Source organism: Tursiops truncatus, chromosome X (genome assembly GCF_011762595.2).
Source record: "Tursiops truncatus isolate mTurTru1 chromosome X, mTurTru1.mat.Y, whole genome shotgun sequence".
NCBI lineage: Eukaryota > Metazoa > Chordata > Mammalia > Artiodactyla > Delphinidae > Tursiops > Tursiops truncatus.
The window spans coordinates 119,072,730-119,077,816 of record NC_047055.1 but is presented as its reverse complement, the minus strand read 5'-3'; positions in this window follow the sequence as shown (position 1 = coordinate 119,077,816).

Genomic DNA, 5,087 nt, shown 5'->3' with positions numbered 1-5,087 from the left:
TTCACCTACTGAAGGACATCTTGGTTGCTTCCACGTTCTAGCAGCTATGAATAAAGATGCTGTAAATGTCCATGTGCAGGTTCCTTTGCCCGTTTTTGAATTATTTGTCTTTTTATTGAGTTGTGGGCACGTTTATACATTCTAGATACAAGTCCTTCATCAGATATATGAATTGCAAACATTTTCTCCCATGCTTTGGGTTGCCTTTTCATTTTCTTGATGGTATCCTTCGAAGCACAAAAGTTTTTAATTTTGATGTCCAGCTTATCTATTTTTGTTGCTGCTGTTGCTTGTGCTTTTGGTGTCATAATAAAGAAATCATTGCCTAATCCAAGGCCATGAAGATTTATACCTATGTTTTCTTGTGAGAATTTTATAGTTTTAGCTTTTACATTTAGGGTTTTGATCCATTTTGAGTTAATTTTTATACATTATGTGATATCCATATCTTTTTATAGATGCAGACTAATTTTTTTTTCTTTTTTTGCGCTACGCGGGCCTCTCACTGCTGTGGCCTCTCCCGTCGCGGAGCACAGGCCCCGGACGCGCAGGCTCAGCGGCCATGGCTCACGGGCCCAGCCACTCCGTGGCATGTGGGACCTTCCCGGACCGGAGCATGAACCCGTGTCCCCTGCATCGGCAGGCGGACTCTCAACCACTGCGCCACCAGGGAAGCCCAGCAGACTAAATAATTTTGAGTTGAATATACGATGATTGTAATTTAGAACACTTCAGAAAAAAACAGATGAAGCAAATATAGCAAAATTGTGACAGCTGCCGAATCTAGGTGATCGGTTTATGGGTGTTCATTTTACTCTCCTCTCTGTTTAAAAAATATTTTTCTTTAAATAATAGAAAGTAAAAGATATAGAAATAAAAATCGGAAAAATACTTGATTATGAGTGAAAATGCCACTACTTGAAGAATAAACTTGCATCCACTTTAACTTAAATTATTTATAAACATTAGCATTTTATAATTAGCTGTAAAGTGTCAGACTCCTAATAAAAACACCTGATAGAATGGATGCATCAGGGTGTCTTGGCATTGCTCTTAGGAACCAGTGTTCTAGAGCTTCTCACTCTAATATGGCAACTACCAGTCACATGCGGATGTTGAACACTTGAACTATGGTAAATCTAAACTGAGATGCGCTGTAGGTGTAAAGTATACGTCATACTTCAAACACTTGGTATGAAAAAACTGGAAAATATCTAATGAATAATTTTAATATTCATTACAAGTAGGAGTAATAATGTTTGGGGATATATTAGGTTAAAGTGTATTGTTAAGATAACTTCAGTGGTTTCTTTTTACTCTTTTTAAATATGGCTACTAAACATGTAAATTACATACATGGCTTGTATTACATTTCTTTTGGACAGCACTGTTCCAGAGAACAAAGGGCTGAGCTAGAAGGTCTGCATTCTAATCCCCTTATTGCCTTTTACTAGCCATGTGACTTCGGGCCATTTCTTCCATTTCTCAGCCCTAGGATAGTTGAAAATAAATTCATTCAGAAAATATTTAGAGCTCTCACTATACAGAAAGAACCTGGCTAAGTGATGCGGGGAATACAAGATGTGAAACTGTTCACAAACTCAAATGAGTGCTTTCCCATTTCAGCCCTATCCATGAGTCAATGAAGACAGAAGTCAACAATGGAAATATCTTATCATTTTAATTTTCTCCACTAACATTTTATCTTAAAGTAATGAATATTTTATAATATGTTCATGGTCTAAGATTTTATGTACACGTAGTAGATGTTCTTTTCATCCTCTGGGTCTTGAGTCTTTGAACGTGTGTTCCATTTTCTTGGGGGCTTCCTCAACTCCACGTTCTGTCCAAGAAGTCAGTGCACTGGGGTAGACAGCTGGTGGACTGGTGGACCTAATATTCATGCCCTTATGTTGTCCCATACCACTTTGACGCTGGTCTTGGCCATGTGCCTTGCTTTGGCCAATGGGACATTAGCAAACAGGATAAAAGCAGAGGCTGGATGAGCTCTTGCTCATTGAGGCTTATCTTCTTAGAACCCTCTTTCTTGGAACCCTGCAGCCATGCTGTGAGGAAGCCCAAGCAGCTCCAAGGAAAGGCTCATATGGAGGAAGAAAGGGACAGTGGTTTGTTCAGACAAGTGGTTCTTAACCTGGGGTGATTTTACTCCTTAGGGGACATTTAGCAATGTCTGGAGACACTTTTGGTTGTCACAACTGGTGGGGAGGTGCTACTGGTAGAGGCCAGGAATGCTGCTAAACATCCTACAAGGAACAGGACAGGGCCCACAACAAAGAATTACCCAGCCCAAATGTCAGTAGTGCCAAGGCTGAGAGGCCCGCTCTAGACCAAGGTCCCCACAACCTGGATGCTGTGGATCAAGGATAAAGGGGCTTGGGAGAGAAAGTGTTCACGCTTAAATAAAGAGCAGCTTTCTGGACAGTCTGCTGCTCATGGTGATTTTAGATGACTCTCATCCATCCCAGTGGGACATTTCCCCTGTTTACCCTCAGCATTTAAGCATAGTAACTCATCAAAGTGTTGTACCAACAACCATTTTATTAGTTGCCCCAACCCAGATATTGCTTCTCCCTGGTAGTATTGAAGTCATGGTTTGTGACAATTCAATCATAGCTTCCAAGTGCCCGACCATAAACAGACTTGGAGGACAGGGGCTTTAACGTCTACTGTTTTATAGAGTCCATCCGTTTTGTTATCAAAGAACTGCAGCCCCACCATGCCAACAAGAAGCCACTTTCCCTCTGAGAAGAATGTGTATATATTTTGTCTATGAGAGAAATTTTAAGGACATAAAAATTATAGTAATACTGTTGCTAGTAAATTTTATTAGGAGAATTTAAAATAATTACATTGGCAGACTCATTCAATAAAAATTTTAAACATGTTTGAGTATGAGTATAAATCTCATTGCTATGGTAATTATCCATAGAATACATATAAGAAGGCACTGCAAGAAGGGGTTCCCCCCCCAAATTAATAGAGCACATATACATCTCCCGGCGGAATGAAAAGGGGGCAGAGGTGCTGCCGTAACTAACGCTTTGGACAGTTTTCTGGTAAAGCAGGCGGATGCAGGAGCTTAAAAGAAACACGTGATGCGCTAGGCAGTCTGATTTGCAAAGTACATGGACCCAGATGAAAAATTCCAATGATATGAATAATCCCAACAATCCCCCAAATCCCCAAAATATGAAGTCAGATTAGAGTAGGCTACAACCCACCTGCGAGTGGCCTTGCTGATGGAGAGCCAATTCTTGGCAACATGAGGTAAAACCCAGCCATTTATCCAACCTGTTTAATCTGTTTTCATTGAGGAACGTTAAGCTGTGACCAGCATCATCAACGTGCGAGCCCTCCAAGCCCATGGAACACATTCCCTTCCCCAACATTTGGTTTGTGCCCAGAGGTTGGTTTGGGAGTGTATTTGCTTCTTGAGAAAGGCTTTTTGCTCCTGTCTGCAGGGAGGGAAGGGAAGGCGGGGCCTCCAGGGACGTGGAGGGCTTCGGCTGGGGGCCACCGGGGCGGACTGCGTTCCTGGGGTCAGGCCTTTGAGAAAGCGACAGGCAGGAGGTTGTGAAAGCTGGCACGAGGACCACCACATCTACCTAAAAATGAGGAATCAGGAGGGGCCTTTGTTCGATCGCACATCACATCGAGAGCAACCTTGCCCCCTCCACCTGGGGTCAGGGCTCAGATGGTCACTGGCGCTGTGAATTTTTCAAGAACCCTGGACAGTTCTTTTCTTTGACTAAGGACTGGATGGTAAATAATTTAGGCTGTGAGGGCCAAGAGGCAAAATGGAGAGGATATTATGTAGGTACTTATATAACAAGAGAGAAAAAAATTCACAATGTTTTTATTGATGAAATTCAAACTGTAATAATAGAGTACAATTTTTTGCAGTACACACCCACTAATGAGAGGAAAGGAGTTCCTTTCTGAAGGGGATAATGTGTCTCTTAATTGGGGTTCAATGGTATTGTAGCTATTATCACATACATACACAAATGTTCAAGTGTAAAATAATGCTTAGCTCTCTCGTACAAACAGGCAGCATGTGGATCTGGCCTGCAGGCCAGCTTGCAGACCCTTGTGATCTGCACCAGTGATCTGCAGTGGGTTTGGGGGTATTCCAGGATGGGGGTCGCTCCTGGTTGCGAGGCACCTTCATCGCCCCTCCCTCACCCTCCCTCTGTGCCCAGTTAACCTGGTTCATTGACTCTCCCCCGCGAAGCAGGACAGAAAGGTCAGGATTAGGGCCTGGAGCTCTCCCACGGAGCCAGGCCCTCCAGGGTTTCTCATCCTACAGCCCTCGGTGTGTAGCAGCCCTTGGTGTGTAGCAGCCCACGCCTCGCAGCACCCGCCTCGCAGCACCCTCGGGCTCTTCCTCCAATCCTCCCCCCTCCCTCTCTCGCTCCTCCAGCTACTCCTCCCGCCCCCATCCTCTCCAACACCCATTCCCTTCCCGCCCCCCTTCCTCCCTTTCCCTTCCAGCTCCTCCTCCCCCGCCCCGCTCCCCCAGTTCCGCCTCCTGCAGCTCCTCCTCCGGGGCCTGTTGCGGCACTTTCCCACTCCACCTCCGCCTCCAGCTCCTCCTCCCTCAGCTCCGCCCCTCCAGCTCCTCCTACCCGGCCCGCGGCTGCGTCTTCCTGCTCTTCCCACCCCGCAGCGCCTCCTCCCTCAGCTCCGCCCCTCCAGCTCCTCCTACCCGGCCCGCGGCTGCGTCTTCCCGCTCTTCCCACCCCCCAGCGCCTCCTCCCTCAGCTCCGCCCCTCCAGCTCCTCCTACCCGGCCCGCGGCTGCGTCTTCCCGCTCTTCCCACCCCGCAGCGCCTCCTCCCTCAGCTCCGCCCCTCCAGCTCCTCCTACCCGGCCCGCGGCTGCGTCTTCCCGCTCTTCCCACCCCGCAGCGCCTCCTCCCTCAGCTCAGCCCCTCCAGCTCCTCCTACCCGGCCCGCGGCTGCGTCTTCCCGCTCTTCCCACCCCGCAGCGCCTCCTCCCTCAGCTCAGCTCCTCCAGCTCCTCCTACCCGGCCCGCGGCTGCGTCTTCCTGCTCTTCCCACCCCG